The 18,909-nt window shown below is 36.7% G+C and overlaps 2 non-coding genes across 2 annotated transcripts; both read left to right on the top strand.

Moving 5' to 3' along the window:
* The first annotated feature begins 7,913 nt into the window (after nt 1-7,913).
* Nucleotides 7,914-8,013, top strand: LOC112940573 (small nucleolar RNA snoR1). The gene has a single exon (XR_003244910.1). It is a non-coding gene; the product is annotated as a small nucleolar RNA snoR1 (small nucleolar RNA).
* A 113-nt stretch (nt 8,014-8,126) lies between these two features.
* On the top strand, nt 8,127-8,258 carry LOC112940588 (small nucleolar RNA snoR77). Its single transcript, XR_003244927.1, has one exon. It is a non-coding gene; the product is annotated as a small nucleolar RNA snoR77 (small nucleolar RNA).
* The last annotated feature ends 10,651 nt before the right edge of the window (nt 8,259-18,909 follow it).

Below are 18,909 nucleotides of genomic sequence, written 5' to 3'. Positions count from 1 at the left end.
CCACAAACGGACCTCTCAATCCTCATTGTTTGGTTCATAGATTTTAATTTAGGAGATTGAGCTCCCTAGTATAAGTCTTTACCCATGACACCCATCGACGGGGAATCCTCTGTCCCACAAGGTGTCAATTTCCTCCGTTGCTTAGGATGTCTTGGGCAATCTTGGGCACTCATGAAGGGTCCTTTTTCAAGGACACTTGGATTTTCCTTAGGGTTGTTTTCCAAAAAGTTTCCAACCCAAACATGATTGTATAACATTTAGTACCTCTCACATGAATTTTATAAAAAAAATAACACGTAAAACTCAACGAAACACGCATAGACTCCCAAGGCCGTTTCAAGGCAAACCTTTCAAACGTCATGGACGTTCTTGAATGTTTAACCTCCAAACATTATGAAACTTTAAAAACTACCTATATACTATATAATAAATCACATAATGACCTTATAACCTCATGAATAACAGATAAACACATAAAACAACATATGAGACACATAGGTGACTTAATCGTCGAATGCCTTAGTCGTCCCTTGACGTTTCACTTCCAAATCACCTAATCTCTGAGGCGCTGCCTCAATAACACATTGTAGAACATTTTAGGACCTTATAATATCGTATACACCATGGTATATCTAGATTCACCTAAGTCATCTTCGAGGTATTACAATTTCATATACATCATGTCCCTCTCCACAATTTACCCAAAAGCATGGATCTTGCTTCTAAATTGATGAGAATTATAGAATGTTTTTTATTATATACTTGTATTATCTATTATAATTCGTTCATGAACTGCTGAGGGTAATGTATTGTTTGGATTGGATGTATTTCTTGAAGAATTATAACGTCCTGTTTAGTCGTTTTGACAACAGATTTTATTTCTGGAAAAACAGGCTGAGACGACGGAACCCACGATGGACCGTCATGGGCACGACGGAACATCGAGGGTGTCTCGTTCCAAAATACTTAGAAATCTGAAAATTGGGTACTGAAATCGACTCTCTGAACTTCGTAACGGAATGGTAGGACGGACCGTCGTGGGCATGACGGACCGTCATAGACCCTTTAATTAAATGGAGTCTCTGAACTCTATGACAGAGCAGCAGGACATACCGTTGCAGGCACGACGGCCCATCATAGGCTGCATAATCCCAGACTGGGTCGGATTTCTGTTAAGTAATTTAAGGGGCGTTTTGGACTATTCCTGCTATAATTATAAATTTAGTGGGTTAAGGTTTACAATTTAACTACTTGAGGGTTAAAAGAGATAACCTTGAATTAATTAATGGGTTAATTAACCACCTTTTATACTTAATTATATGCTAATTAGGGTAAAAGAAAGAGGGTTTGAATAAAAAAAGAAAAGAACAGAAGGAGAGGGAGAAGAATCGATCAAGAGAGAAAGAAACGAAGAGGATAGCAAAGCTTTGGGGAAATTGCTTGCTTGATCACGAATCTTCGGTGGAGGTAGGTTATGGTTTTTATGCTTTTCATAGTAAACTCTTAATAGCGAATGATATGTATTTGGTAGTATTGTAAACTCTTCTATGTGCTTAATTGTATGCTTGCATGAATGTGATTATATAATTGTGATGAAATAAGCATGATTAAGCTATTGAATCCCAAATCTTGAAAACCCCTTGTTAATGATGATGCCTTGATATAAAAGAAGGCTTGATGAACTAAAGTAATGGGATGATGATGCCTTGGTATAAAAGAAGGCTTGATGAACTAAAGTATTGAGATGGTGATGCCTTGGTATAAGAGAAGGCTTGATGAATTAATAGAATGATATTAGTGGAGCGGGTGTCACGAACCGACACGTAGAATTAGGGGATCGGGTGTCATGAACCGACACATAGAATTAGGGGATCAGGTGTCATGAACCGACACGTAGATTTAGGGGATCGGGTGTCACGAACCGACACGTAGAATTAGGGGATCGGGTGTCACGAACCGACACGTAGAACTAGGGGATCGGAGTGTCACATTCCGACACATAGTAGTAGGGGAGCAGAGTGTCACGTACCGACACAAGAATAAAGGTGATGAATCTTGAAAGATGTTAATATACTCAATCTAATGAAACTAATTCCCAAATGAGTATGGTATTGAGGCTTGAGCCCTCATGTGTGAACTTGGCGGTACTTATTAACGATCATGGTACTTGTTGTTGCTACATGTTGAGTAATGTAGTTGATTTTATATTATTACTTGATATATATTGTTTTCTATTTTGAGTTGGCAGATGATATCTACTCAGTACCCGTGTTTTGTACTGACCCCTACTTGTATGTTTCTTTTTGTTAAATTGTGGAGTGCAGCAAGCGTGCCATCGTCTTCAACTCAACCGCAACTCTATCCAGTCTTCATTACACCAGATTTCAGCGTGAGCTAATGCTTCTAGCTTGGACTGGATCTTCCTCTTCATGTCTTGATGCCTTGAACTTCCGGCATGGACTAGCTTTTTACTTATTTTAGCTTTTTAGATACTCTTAGATTAGTAATTTGAGGATAGATGTTCTTGTGATGATGACCTCTAGATTTTGGGGATAATAATAGTTGTTGAGTTTTTAGGGGTTATTGAATTGGTTTTTATTAATGAGTTTAAGTCTTACGCATTACCTTCTGTTGATATTATATTGAAATGATTAAGGTTTAGATTGGTTGGTTCGCTCACATAGGAGGGTAAGTGTGGGTGCCAGTCGCGGCACGATTTGGGTCGTGACAAACTTGATATCAGAGCATTAGGTTTGTTGGTCCCTCATCACACAAGAACGAGTCTAGTAGAGTCTTAAGGAACGGTAGGGGGACGCCTTTACTGTTCTTTGAGAGGCTATAAGACTTTAGGAAAATTCCATTCTTTCTTTCTTTCTTTCATGCTATTACTTGGATCCAATTGGTATCTAGGTGATACAAATTGGTATCTGACCATCTTCACACTATTTCGCAGATGGTTAGAACTAGAGCAACAACCGCGCCAACACTTACACCGGCAAGACAAGATGCGTCTGAGCCAGCCACTGAGACTGTAACTCGAAGAGGATCAGTGGCAAGAGGGCGCGATAGAGGTCACGGGAGGACGTCCTCTAGAGGAAGAGGACGAATTCCTGGCCCATCTGGTACTAGGGCGTGACTCCTCCACCGACTGAGGAAGTAGTAAGAGAAGGGGATGATGGGGAAAATGAACAAGTACAGAATGAGGAATTACCACCCCAACCTACCCCAGAGATGATCAATCAGGTTCTTGCTTATCTTAGCGGGTTATCTGATCAAGGCCAAGCGCCTCCAGTGTTTTCTAAACAAGCACCTCAGGCTCCGGAGGTACAACATGCGGCTACTGTGGCTCCCCGCATGGATTCCTCATTGGAAATAGGCACGTTTCCTCGTCTGACTACAGGGCCTATAATGACAAATGATCAGCATGAACTTTTCAGTAAGTTCTTGAAATTGAAACCTCCAGTCTTCAAGGGTTCTGAATCTGAGGATGCTTATGATTTTCTGGTTGACTGTCATGAGCTACTACACAAGATGGGTATAGTAGAACGGTTTGGTGTTGAGTTTGTGACTTATCAGTTTCAAGGGAACGCCAAAAGGTGGTGGCGGTCACATGTTGAGTGTCAACCAACAGAGGCACCACCTATGACTTGGGCATCATTCTCTAGCTTGTTTATGGAGAAGTATATCCCCCAGACTTTGAGGGATAGGAAAAGAGATGAGTTCTTGAGCCTAGAGCAAGGTAGGATGTCGGTTACTGCATATGAGGCTAAGTTTCGTGCATTATCCCGGTATGCCACCCAACTTTGTTTCAGTCCACAAGAGCGGATTCACCGTTTTGTGAAGGGGTTGAGGTCAGAACTGCAGATTTCAGCCTTAAAGGTAGCATCTACGGCAAAATCCTTCCAAGAAGTGGTAGACTTCGTGATAGAGGTGGAAGGAGTGAAGCCAGATGACTTCACCATGGCATCAACATCAAAAAGGTTTCGAAAGGGAGGTGATTTTAATAGTTCTTACTCTAGAGGACAGGGTTCAGGAGGTTACTCAGTCCGACCAATTCAGTCTTCTCTACAGACTGTAGCTGGGGGTCCACCTCAGACCGGTCAACACTTCTCTGAGAGACCTATTATTGACTCCAGAGAGTGTTATGGATGTGGGGAGACTGGACATATTAGGAGGAATTGTCCAAAACAAAGTTATAGTCCCCCAATAGCTAGAGGTACAAAATTAATGCATTGAAAAAGGATGGTACATACTTGAATATTACAGAGAAACCAGTTTCTCCCTTTAGCAAAAGAGTTGAGATAATATCTGCAGACCTTCTAAACATTATTAAAGATGTGCGTGGAGTGTGTACCTATCATAGTACGAGACTGAGTTAGCATATATTCATTTTATAACTACACAAGCATAACATTACTAGTTTACTAGCCAATTGTTAAAGGATATCACAATAATGCATCAACTTTTTTCGATAAGCTAGGCTTTGGCTGATTTTTCTCAAGTTTTTCATTTATAAGACCTTCATGAGTATGTCTCATCATCATATTTCCCCAGATAAAATGAATCACAAGGCGAGTCACAGAGAACCAACCCTTGTAAACTTTCAATAACTTCAAATGAATAACAAGGACCGAGTTCACACAACGAAGTTCCCCTTGAAGGTGTAGCATAGTCTAACTATCCTGATTGCTCTATTATTCCCCCAATCTCCAAGACCAGAGGTTTTACTTGTATTTTTCGCATTTCTCATCCTTTTAAAGGACTAAACTGCCGCCTTGAAAATCAAAGAGCAAGAGGAAATTTTCTATCATTTTTAGCACATGTTTGGAGCATGCACTATTCATGTACTAAGTTTATCTTTTCCCTATCACCTTCACCTGAAGCACTAGTCAAATATTAGTCTTGGGAACCCCGATCAAATTGGACCCCTTTATGTGAGTAAAAGGATCAATAAGATTTTTTCTAGCCCACAAAGGCAGATTAGAAAACTTTTTATCAGGAGCATTTTTATTTGGAACCAGATTCTTAGCTATATCAGCCTTTTCCTTTTTGGTGAACCTAACATTATTCTTAAAGGCATCAAATAGAGTTTTACATTGATGCTTTGAATGCCCTGAGTTTCCACAATGAGTGCATACACTTTTAGACATGTGAATAGTGTGTGCTACAATATTATTTTGTTTTTCAAAAGCTATCCCACTTTGACTGGTGGTTTTTCTTTCTTGAATCTGAGTTAAAATTTAAGAGGACCTATTCCATCTAAGATTTCGATCCAAATCAAGTTTTGTTTGATCAAAGTTTTCTTGTAGCAAACTACTTTTTGTATTTAAGGCCTCACAATTTATGGTTAACAATTTTTTTCTAGAGCAAACTAAAGTTCACTGGAAGAGTTTATGCCCTTGTTACTTAATTCTGAGATTTTAATCTGTTCTTTTAATTTTTTTTATAGACAATGATTGTGTTTCTCAAGATTGTCATTTTCTACTTTGAAAGATACATAGTTTTCCCTTATTTGTTCTCTTTGAGAACTGGTTGACTGATATGCATCTATATGAGTACTCAATAGGGACTCTAGTTCTTTTTTTTATAATATGAATCAGTATTAAATTTAATGTGATGAAAACTTACCTTGCTTTGTTTGTCATCTTCTTCATCATCTTCAAAATCTGTTTCAGCAACGAGTGCAATAAAATCATATTTATTTGATTGTTCTATTGCAAGTAGTGATTGATTTTCGAACCCTCCATCCTAGATTCTCCTTCTGATAAGTCCCCCATAGCGGCAAAGTCCCTTTTCATTGAAAGATCAACTTCTTGATTGGTTATTCATCTGTTTGTGGGAATGTACTTATTATTCTTTATTTCCTTTTGTTTCTCGGAACTATTCCTCTTTTTCTCTAGAGCTTTTAATGGACAAAACTTGATAGAGTGATCCGTACTTCCGTACATGTGACATACTTGATCTATTGGACTTTTAGTGATTGTTTGAAAGTTCCTTCCGTGGAACACTTTTCCCTATTTTAACATTCTTGTGAACCTTTTGGTCATTAACGCAATGTTTTTGTCCTCAAACTCTTCTGGTGTTATGCTTGTAAGAACTAGGTTCTTCTCCTTTCTTTTGCTTCCAATTTCTTTTTCTTGTTTTTTTTGAGTTCATAGGTCATGAGATTTCCCATAAGTTTATCCATATCTAACTTATCTAGATCAGGTGCTTCAGTAATGACATCTATTTTGCATTTCCAAGATTCTGGAACAACACTCAAATGTTTTCTGACTGCCTTCCTATTGGAAAATATTTCACCTAGTGAGTAGATTTCATTAATGATAGTACTGAACCTACTCTGCATCGCTTGGATTGTTTCACCTTCTGCCATTCGAAATAGTTCATATTGTCTGTTCAAGTTATCTATTTTTTACTTCTTTACTTGAGTTGGTTCTTCATGCGCAGTTTACAAAGTTTCCCATATTGCTTTTGCATCTTTGCATGATAATATTCGATTTTATTCATCTGTATCTATTTAACAAATCAAAGATTGTTTTTGATTAAGCATTGTTTTGAGTTGCAAATTTATCTATTACATTCCATCCTTTCCTATCATTTGGTACTGGAGTGGTTCCATCAATTCTATTCTTCATGGCTATGGTTAGACCGTCAAACACGACTCCCCATAGGTCTGGATTTTCTCCTAGTAAGTGGTCCATCATGCCATTCTTCCACCATCCATAATACTTTCGATTAAACAGTAATGGTTGAGTTTGAGAAGCTCCTTCCTATAGTGTAGGTGGTGAAGCCATTTATTCTTTTAAAGATGTTAGTCTTTTAATGAAAAGACTTGCTCTGGTACAAAATAAAGAAACCTTATCCTGAATTACAAGAACCAGGTTCTTGTAATTCTTTCGTAACAAAATAAAACAAAAATTTATCGTGGAAACCTTCCAAACTCAAGGAAGGGAAAAACCACAACGAATTTTTATAATAATTTAAGATTTATAACTCCGTTAATCAGTGAATCTAAATTTAAACTTCTACCCTTTTCAATTAACTATAATCCAAAACTATCCACTCACCAAGAAGTCAAACTCACTTCTTGTTTACAAAACCTCTCAACTATTGTTAACTCTAACCACCGAAGAAGTCAAACCCACTCCTTGTTTACAATTCTCACAACCTCTCTCTTAAAAAGTCAAACTAACTTTTTGTTACAATTCTCTCAAGACTCTACTCTCAAGAAGTCAAATTCAATTCTTGTTACACAATCAAGGAATTATTGCAACACAATAATAAACCTCGAACAAATTAACAAAGACTAATAACCCTAGACTTTAATTGATCAAACTTCAACATTCAATAGTTCAGGGTGAAAATTTTCTTGTGAACCTAGTCCTTACGTTGGTGTGATGAAGCTCTGTGATTTTTCTCCAATAACTATTACTCTCAAGGTGATATATTTCGCGAATATGCAATACCTATCAATCTGGCTTTGCTGGAAAAGTATTCTCGATTTTTGTTATTGCAGAGATACTTTTTCTCCTTCAAGTTCTTGATCTTTTTGTAGAGTTTAATTTGTCTTCAACTTCTACAAGGAAAATAATTACAAATCCTTTTCCTTCTTGAATTTTTCTATATTTTTCTTTCCTTATTTGACTTGAATTGTAACTTCTTTATTTCTTTGCTTATTTGACTTGAATTGATATTTTTAACTTGTTTTCTTCTTTATTTCTTTCCATATTCGTTTCCTTCTTTTCCTTCTTTATTTTTGCACTTTTTCTTCTTTGCCGTAATCTCTCATACTTGTACATGTCATCTGCAGTTAAAGTACACATACCACAACAAGTAATAAACCATACCCACTTTATCAATCGTCAAAACTACTTTATATGTTCTCTCACTTCCGAACAATTGATTAATTGTTAGGTTCAAAGATGATGGCGCTTTTCTATTTCTGACACCTCTTGTATGGGAAGAGCCTTCAAAAGGTTCTTTCCTTGGGAACATTAAGCAAAAATCTGAACCCCCTCAAAAGTTGCATCTCTATTATATTTTTCAATTTCAAATCCCAGAACATATAATTTTCAATGTTTTTTTTCCTTTGATTTTTTGATTTTGTAAATTTTGAGTAGAAATTCAGGCAACCCCTTTTCGATAATTGTTTGAAATAGAGGTATTAATTAGCTCATAAAAAAAATTCATTTTACGCTATTAGATTCACCGAAATATACTTATATCTTTAAAGCTGGTCTACTAATCTTAAGCACAATTTCGATAATTTCTTTTATTGGCATATCCAGAGTAATAATAATATATGTTATTATATGATTGCTTAGATTATGGATTTGATGAATATTTTAATGTATTTTTTCATCTTGAGGGAAAATCCAAGCCATATATAATCAACATATTTTAGTTTCAATTGTTTTCTAATTTTTGGATATGAATATATCTAATTTGTTATGTTATAGAGGAAAATCTTAAGTAAAATATTATGATCCATATACTTGTAATATAATTATTTATGGTTTTTGCATATTTAGTGTTTGTTGAAATGCATAGATGATATACTGATTACCATCGATGTTTACATATAATGAATGTTGTTTATGAGTCGATGCGCTATGTATATTCTATTTTTGCTTCATAATTTGTCAACCGTGCTTGGATGATTGATAGTATTTACATCCTAGAGAGGATGGTGTCACCAAGAGTCAGTCCAATGGTCTGGGTCGAGATTATGCACCCACAAATATCAGTGTTGACTAGTGCATGTAGCAATTTAAAGAACATATAGTGCTAGCAGACATAGTTCCAAAAAACTAGTCATGGTGAACATAGTAGTGGTTATACAACGAGGACGTACAACCCCTTTTGGTTATTTTTATCCTTGAAATTTCTATGTTTGTGATGAGTTTGGTCACAAGTCAAGGTATTGCCCAAACTTGCTCCTTCTAGTGTTTAATTTGAGATTTTTTCAGTGCTATACCATCTCAGTAGTTCATAGAGTGCTAGATGTTCTACGAAGGGTAGATCTTGAGGTAGTGATCATGGTGGTTCTTAGGCTAGTGGTGAAGTTATACATAGACAAATCTCTCAAATGCAATAGTCTCACTACAGTGTTACTTGATCCCCGCTTACATTGATTCTGTGTGTGACTTCCCCTGTAGTAAATACTAGGGGTTATTTGGTATAAAGATTAATAATGCATGTATTAATAATGTAGGGATCAATAATACATGGATTAGTAATACTAGATATATGATTAATTAATTGTTTGGTCCGTTCCAGCCCATCTAATCTTGTCTTGGGAATAAAAGTCTTTAAAATATTTCTTTGTATTTATATCAGTGAATTATTATTATAGTATATAATTGGTAAAGTAGTTAGTTGCGAACAATATTAATTTTTGGTGACCTTCTAACTAAATAAGATAAAAGCAATTTTGTTTCTATATTTCTATTTTCTCCCTTGAACTAATTGAGGGTAAATAATTGTTTTCTTGATATATTAATCCCTCACGAAACACCAATATTTAATTTTAAAAGGATAGAATTGTCTACTTTTAAACTCGAAAAGATGGTAAACAATAATAAAATTGAATAAACCATTAATATTTAAAAAATATTGCAAGTTGTAATTTTGATGTCTATGCAATTATATAAATCATTCAAAACATAAATGATTATAAAATCACATATATCAACAAATAATACAATCAATTATGTTCACAAACCTCATGTGGTCATATATTTGCCTTTAAAATTGGTAAATGTAAACAACTCACATTAAAATATTCTATTGACTGTATTGGATTAATTTAGCAGCAACCGACTTTGTAAATAGGGAAAATGCACAAGTATCCCCTCAATCTATGCCGAAAATCTCAGAGACACACTTATACTATACTAAGGTTCTATTATCCCCTGAACTTATTTTATAAGTAATTTTCTACCCCTTTTTAACTTACATGGCACTAGCTTGAAAAAAAAAGTTAACCAACATAGGGCCCACAAGATAGTGCCACCTAGGCTAAAAAGGGTAGAAAGTTATTAATAAATACGTTGAGGGGGGTAATAGGACCTTAGTATAGTATAAATGAGTATTGAACATTTGGAAGGACTGAAATATGTTTTGAGTTATAAAGTTTGTTATTTCAATCTTCAAATGACCTAAGGAAGGGTTTCCTTTGAAATTTTAATTTTGAGGATAAGGTAATGTCAGGCATTGTTGATCAAAGAATAGGATTCGTGAGTGAGTAAACAAAAGGAGAAAGAGTCTGGTGTATTGAAGGGATCAAGGTATTTAGAATTGTGTTTCATGTGAAGAATTTAAGAAAAGTGAAGGAATAAGACCTCTAGTATAAGACCTTGATTTGTGGTTGAAGAATTTATTGATTTTTGCTTATGAATTTAGATTTGACTGTGAGATGTGAACTAGTTCAATAGAGACTTACTAGGACGTTAGCATCGACTTGTCTAAAGATTGAGTTTTGGTTGGGTTACAAGATACTATGTGTAGAAGATTCTATGTGGTTATTGTCGTACCGTGGTTTTAGGATACTCTCAATTCTTCATTCTTAAGTTTAGTGTGTCTCTAAGGCCTTTTTGTATTAATTTTAATGTGCTTTTATCCGTGTTTTGCATGTAAGTTGTCCAAAATGCAAATGTAGAAGATTGTGCAAAAGAGGTGACCCACGAAGCTATCAACAGTCCATCGTCCCATCGACTGTATGTGATAATCGCTGGAGTTTGAAGCATCTGGAAGAAACTTGGGGAATTCTGACCAAGTGTGGGGCTACGGAAGGATCGACGGTCCGTCTACTGATTGACCCATCCTGGAAAACCGTCTATCAAATCATAGATTAGTCCCACTACCCATTGTTGAACAAATAACTAAGTATGGAACGACAAAGGCATCAAGGGACCGTAAGTGTATCCACGAACCATGTTATTAGTCCTTCGATTGGATCAAAGAAAATGCAAGGATGAAGGCTGAAGAAGATGTGAAGTATGGACCGACGGAGGCAGTCGATGGTTCACTGTTCCATCGATAGTCGTCAATTGAAGATCCATTTCTGGACAAACTTTCCTTATTTTGAACTCCTTTTAATTTAGGACTTTGTTATTATAAATAGGGTTAAAAACCTTGATTTAAGGATTAGACTTTTTTATTATTTTTCATACTTTAGTTCTTGGGAATTGACTTTGCAACTTGGGCAATTATATCAAATTTCTGGAATTAATTTACAAATGCTATTTCAAGTGTTATTTGTGGATTTTCTTCAAACTTGTCAAAGTAAGTATATGAATTATTGTTTAACAACCATGAATTGTGTATACATAGGCATGGGTAACTAAATCCACAACTAGGGTTGTGGAAACCATGGGCAAGGTAAAATTATCTAAATAACAATTTTAGAAAAGATTCTTGCATGTGGTGATAATTCTTTCGTTTAGAAGTATTTTAATGAGTGCACACTTTAGAACTTGCCCTATTTCTATTTGCCGAACCAAGGGGGTAGTTAATAGGAAAACAATTATCAACATAGATTTAGTGGACACTATCTAATAGACTAGTTTCAATTGGTGAGAAGTGGTAACTTAGCCATACATTGGATATGATGCTTAATATGAGGTAAAGGTAGGTTTAGTAAATTAGACACACGTAGCCGGACCAAGGTGCGGGGTGAAATTCTTTAGTTGTCGTACCAAGGAATTAGAGATACCTAACTTACCACTTTGAATGCAAGACACTAGAAAGGAGTTGTTATAGCTAGGATTATCACGTTATGAGCGTATAGGGATGACCTACGTCCTAGTTTTTTATCATCACTTGATAAACACCATAGTTTTAGTTTTTCTACTTGTTTTACTTAGAAATAATTTAAAACTTTTGTTTCACAACCCCCCCCCCCCTTAATTAACTATTTTCGGAAAGGACTTGACTAAATAGACGTAATCGTACACTAAAGATAAGTCTAAATAATTTTCCTTGTGAGATCGACCCAAACCTAACAATTGGATTCTCTACTTGATACAACTACTTATACTTCTTTAGGGAAGTATAATTTGAGTGTATCAAATTTTGGCGCTGCTGCCGGGTTAAGTGGCTTTTAGATTATTTTAAGTGCAATTACTGAATTTTAGTCAATAACTTACTAATTTTACTTTGTTTCTTTGTTTTGTGTCTTTTAGGGGTAGCTCTAGTGTATGCCAAGTAGACGGAGTCGAGGAGAACCAAGACTTCCGTTTGATCAAGAACTGAATCGTACACTACGCAGAATTAATGATCCATATAATTCTATTAATCTGGGTGATGGGATCAACCGTCAACTTCCTCCACCGGTTGATTTTAATAACAAAGTAATCGTGGAAAACCCTGATAAGGGCACTCTAAGGAGACGACCTCACGCCCCACGCCCTTAAGAGTATTATAGGGTCAATTTAAACATCGCTGATTTGTGGTAACTAGTAGCTTGATGCAGATGCTCACCACTAGAGGTTTGTTTTCGGGGCTACCATCTAAGGATCCACATGTTCACATGGACAAACTAAGGTCGGTGTGTAAGAGATGTGAAGGGAGGCCGGGCTTGGGTATGGATATCATCGGATAAGGGTGTTCCCTCTCTCATTGACTGGAGAGGCCACAATTTGATTTACTGAGTTACCTTATAATTCGGTCTCTTCTTAGGAGCAGTTGAGGGATGTGTTCCTATGAAAGGGTTACCTGGTTTCTAAAATACATAACCACAAAGATAGGGTGAACAACTTTGTGGCATTTCCTGGGGAGTCGATAATTAGTTCTAGGGATACGTTAACCTCATTTGTGAGAAGTGTCCCAAACCAACACATTGATGATGAATCGTTGAAAGAGTACTTATATAGGGGGCAAGATGATAAAAATAAGGCGGTACTTGATACAAGTGCGGGCTGTTCTTATGGTGAGTGCCTTAATGCACAGAACGCGGAAAAGTTGGAGAAAATTTCCCAAAAAAAAACAAGGCTTGGAGCACTAGGAAGTTGGACACTGGGAGAAACACCTTTTCAGTGCAAGCTACGCACAACCCGGCCGCAGATGAGATTCATGAAGATATGACTCAAATTAGAACTGAACTTCGGTTGGTATTGAAACATGTAACTGGTGGTGCCGAGAAAGTGAATGCGGTGAATTATTTAACTAGGCCACCACCATCGGTAGATGAATTTTACTATGAGGAAGACTCTTATGCAGTGAATGAGTAGACAGGGGGTCTTCAACCGAAAGCCCAAGGATTCAATAGAAGAATTGGTGCTAAGGTCAAGCAAATCAAGGTCGGAACTATGTGAATTACAACTGAGAGAGTTGTTATGTTCCGAGATGGAAACTACAACCGTGAAAAAAACTTCAACCGGGTTAACTATGGTAACATAAACGATTGGAGTGGGACCTATGTTCTACCTTTATATCAGGAAGTTTCTCCTAAGATGGTGGAGGTAGTATGGCGCGAGTTTAGGATATGTTGCAAAAGATGATAAGGAGGTTTGATGCTAGGGAGTGAGCACACCAAAGAGTTTAGAGGTGATTTAGCTAATATTGGGCAAAAGGTGGATGCACATGCAATCTCAATCAAGCATCTTGAGTTTAAAATGGATCAATTGCATTCTACTGTGAACCCACGCCAACTGGGTACTCTTCCCAGAAATACCATCCAATATCCAAAAAATGATGGACATTGCATGACAGTCACTACTCGAGGGAGTAAGCAAATCATTGATCCACCTATGACCTTTGGCGTAAGAGTTTAGATGAGAGTAGATGATGAGGTAGTCGAAGATAGTTGTGAGTTGGTCGATAAATCGGGGAAAGAAGCTGAGATACCCCAAAACATGACTCATATTCCTATACCACCACCTCCATTCCCGCAAACATTGGTGACAAAGACCAACAATGGTAAATACTGGAGTTTTATTACTATGTTGAAACAGCTTCCCATTAATGTCCCTTTGATAGAAGATCTTGAACAAATGCCCGATAATGCCAAATTTATGAAAGATACGGTAACTAAGAAGGTATCAGTTAGTTTTGAGGATGATGACTAGATGCAACATTGTAGTGCTATTGCTACAAGGTCTCTTGTGCAAAAGAAAGAAGATCCAGGCGCTTTCATTATTCCAAGTACAATTGGGTTGTTACACTTTGCTAGGGAGCATTATGTGATCTTGGGTCAAGCATAAATCTCATGCCTAACTTTATTTACATGAAGTTGGGTTAGGGAGACCCAAATCCTACGCAATGTGGTTACTGATGACCGAACGAACGGTGAAGAGGCCTATTGGGATTCTCCAGGATGTGTTAGTGAAGGTGGAGTCATTTATATTTCCGTTTGATTTTGTGATTCTTGATTGTGAGGTGGGCTTTGAGGTGCCTATTATTCTTTTGAGGTCGTTCCTTGCTACCGGTCACGCCTAGGTTGACATGGAGAAAGGGCCAATTATGTTTTGGTTAAACAATGAAGAAGTGACTTTCAACATTTGTTTGTCCATGAGGCAGAGTGGTGAGCTGCAAACGGTATCTGCGATATCCTATAGGGTTGAGAATTTGTCTGAGGTATAAATAGAAGAGCGCCTTGGTGTTGATGCATTAGCACCAGTAGTCATGAATTTTGAGAGTGATGATATTGAAGAATATGGGTCACTGGTTGCGGAACTTGATCAAGGTGATGTGTGGTTCAAAAAAAAGAAGTTGGAGTTAGATATGAAGCATCGCGAGTCTCCACCCGTGAAACCATCTATTGAGGAGGCCCCAAAATTGGACCTTAAGGCTTTACCACCTTATTTGAGGTATGTTTTGTTGGGATAAGATGACACTTTATCGGCAATCATTGCATCAGATTCATTCTTACGCAAGTGGAGTGTTTTGTAGAAGTGCTAAGAATGTTTAAACAAGCCATTGGTTGAACTATTGCGGACATTATTGGGATTTTGTAGAAGTGTTGATGGTCTTATTTGCCGTTGTGTGCCTGTAGTTGAGATGATAAATGCTTTGAAGGCATGCCACTCCTCGCCTATGGGTGGGCATCATAATGGTATTCGGACTGCTCATAAGATTTTGCAATGTGGCTATTATTGGCCAACCATCCACCAAGATGATTATGAGTTCGTCAGGGAATGTGATATGTGCCAAAGAGATGGAGGTTTTTCTAGACGGCAAGAGCTAAATTTGAATCCAATTCTTGTAATTGAGTTGTTTGATGTATGGGACATTGACTTTATGGGACCTTTTGTGAGTTCTCATGGGACTAAATTCATTCTTGGGCGATTGATTATGTGTCAAAATGGGTGGAAGCCATAGCACTTGCAAATAATGAAGGTAAGCGTGTCACCGCATTCTTGAAAAAAAACATATTTTCCAATTTTGGCATCCTTAAGGCAATTATTAGTGATAGGGGATCAACTTTTTCAAGAAGTTGTTCAAAGGGTTATTGGAGAAATATGGAGTTCGCCACAATGTAGCCACTCCTTACCATCCGCAGAGTAGTGGGCGAGTTGAGGTGTCAAACAGAGAGATCAAGCAAATTCTGGAGAAAATGTTGAATGCTAGTAGAACGGATTGGTCAAGGAGATTTGATGATACTCTTTGGGCCTACCGGACAGCGTACAAGACTCCCATTGGTATGTATCCATACTAAATTCTATGTGGGAAGGCTTTTCACTTGCCGATTGAGTTAAAGAATAAGGCCATGTGGGCGATGAAGAAACTGAAGATGGACTTGAATGAAGCAGCCTAACAGAGATTAAATGGACTAAATGATCTTGATGAGTTTCGCTTTAAGACATATGAAAATTCATCCATACAAAGAAAAGATGAAGAAGTAGTACGACAAAAAGATTGAGAAGCGCAAATTTGCGGTTGGGGACTTGGTGCTTTTGCTCAACTCTAGGCTGTGCTTGTTTTCTAGAAAACTCAAGTCCAAATGGACTGGTTCATTCTTGATCTCTAAAGTGTGGACTCATGGTGCGGTTGTGTTGGAGATCAAGGAGGGTGCAAGGTTCACGGTAAATGGGCAAAGAATAAAAATATATCCCGGGCATGCAGAAAATGCAAATGAAGTGGTTGAGGCATACCGTCTTGATAAAGTCTGAGCAATAAAGAATCTCGCATCGTGCCGCGATGTTAAATCAAGAACTGATTGGGAGGAAATCCAATATGTATCCTCTAGCCAACAATATGTTTTTCTTGTCTTTGTAGGAATAGTTGCTTTATTTCGGTCTTCACTCAATGTAATGTGTGAATTTTCTTTTATTGCTTTTAAGTCTGTTGGCTAGAGAGTAGTTTAGGGTCTATGTCTAAAAAGTGTACAAAAAACACAAAAAGCATGGCTTATTGGGTGCTAAATGTGCAGGGACCAAACTTAAAGAAATCTGCAGAAATTGGTTTGGTGCACTGATCTACGGACCAACCGACGGGCCGTTGTTCCATCGACGGATAGTTGATGGTGTCCATGGATCCTAGGTATAATTTAAATACTGTCTAAGTTAGGGAGCAATCGACGGAGTAGTCGGCAGACCGTCGACCAACATACGGTCCGTCAACGGGGAATCGTAAGTTCCCTCGAACCCATGACCCAACCTGACCTGCCCGGTTATATATTAAAAATCACCCCTTCATTTACTCCCCACCATTTAAAATTCTTCCCCAACCGTTTCCCTCCCCTTATTCCCTTACTCCCCCATTCACCCCCACATTCACTCAATCACAATTCCTTTCTAATATCTCATTCTCTCACCTTCTCCAAGTTCAAAAACCCTACTTTCCAAAGTTCCCCATCCATCTCTTCCATTTTCTAATATCTCATTAGTTTCGCTACTTGTTTGACTTAGAAATAATTAAACACTTTTGATTCACAAAACCCCCCCTTTAGTTAACCGTTTTCAGGAAGGACTTGACTAAATAGACGTAACCATAGACTAAAGTTAAGTCTAAATCATTTTCCTCGTGGGATCGACCTTAGCCTAAAAATTGAGTTCTCTACTTGATACGACCTCTTATACTTTGAGCGTATCAGTTATGTCGAGCTAGATTTTTAATGTATAATAGGTAAATTATGGATGTTAAATGATGATTACCTACAATTTTACATGATTAATGACGATTCGAGGTGATTAAAACTATGAAGTGGATGAGACGATATTGATTATTATGATGGGTTACATAGGTATTTGTTGGTGAGTAGAAGTTATGAGCTTATTACAAAATTAGTGAATTGACTAACAATTTCTTCTAGTTTTGGTATGGGGTACAGGATGGTACAAATGATTGAAAAGTGGTATGTGAAAGTTTGTTGAAGTTGACATTAAGTGTGATTCAATTACTTTACTTCATTGGAAAAATATTTTTATATTTGAAATTAGTGTTATTATTCTTAGGGGTGACTTATATTTGTCATGTACTTCTTTAATGGAAAGAGATGGGGTCATATTTCAAAATTTCTAAAGGCTATAATGTATTTGCTGAAAATACTTTAATACTAGTAAAAGCTTGAGTGTAAGGTAAATAATTGGTGTAATTATGATGCTTGTTGGCATAAAAAGTGTTAGCTTCAATGGAGTATTGTGAGAAGTATGTGGGATTTGATGAATCAGGTATTTATAATATTATAACGGATATCAGACTGGTCGATCATGGGTGGCTAAAAAATTTAAAGATGGGGTCAGATGAATGAATTTTAGAGATTGGGTCAGATGAATAAAATTTAGAGATGGTTCACTAAGGAATATGTTGTGTCATTCAAGATTGCTTTCATATATTCTTGTGTTACCACCTTATTCGTACTGGACATTATTTAGAGTATGATTCATTGCTTATGCTATAATTGTTTCCACATATATGGTTGTATCTCTAATTATGGATCGGGTGTGCCGATCATGTGATGTCCTCTTAGTAGGATAGGATGCTTGAAAAGACGTGGTCATTTTACATATGATATATTTGGTGTTTTCTTAAAATATTTGAAGTATTTTAGTGGTTTTACATACACAACTTTGCTTATGAAAATGTATTAGTGAGCTATCTTGAATATATACACATGTTTTACAAACTTTAGATTTATCTCATCATAGGTAGCCTTTTCTTTACCTATGCGTGATTGAATGTGGGGACCGTTGGTTCTAGTTTTTTTATTCATAAGGTTATTCTAGAATAACAACTACTGATTTAATATTTTGACAGTGTTGTGAGAGGTTTAGTATACTTAGAGGTATCTCTCCCTAGGTGGTTACTTGATTATTTCCTTCTTTTAGTTAGATAAGTTTGGTTCTCTCTTGATGACTAATTGGTGCCGAAAGATTAAATTTTTATAACTTAAGCTCGTGAAAAGATTGTGTTGTGAAATGGAAATCTTTCTAAGAGTTGTGATGGTTCGTACATTATGAGTGTGTGGTGGCTAGTTAAAGTTCACCTCTAATTGTAGTCGATATCCACTCTGAATGTTATGTTTGTTATGTGAGATAAGATTCATCATGATTGTTGGATTAAGGTCCAACTAGTTTCATTTAGATTGGGTTCATCCGTTTGTTTGTATCTTTATAATCACTCCCAAGTTATAGATCTTTCAAAGTGTGATTTGAAAGTTTAGTTCTTACTAGTTAATCCCGATGGAATGGTCTTAAGGAGGGGATCACTTAGAGAGATAAACATCGACTGATAGGTCATAACTTAGACTTTCCGTAATGTTAGTTATTTTTCATTCTTCTTCTTAATATTCGAGGACGAACATGATTTTTATTGCTGAATAAAGTAATGACCCGAAATGTCATTATTGGAAACTTTGAACTACTTTTTTAACTTTAATTAATTAATTGATAAGTAATCATAGATATCCGACTTAATTTATAGTTCATGGGTTAAAGTGATCATTTATTTAAGAACCTATACTGCTTG

The sequence above is a fragment of the Solanum lycopersicum genome, chromosome 12 (assembly GCF_036512215.1).
Source record: "Solanum lycopersicum chromosome 12, SLM_r2.1".
Taxonomy (NCBI): domain Eukaryota; kingdom Viridiplantae; phylum Streptophyta; class Magnoliopsida; order Solanales; family Solanaceae; genus Solanum; species Solanum lycopersicum.
Note: the sequence above shows the minus strand (reverse complement) of the source record. Positions and strands in the feature narration are given on the sequence as shown.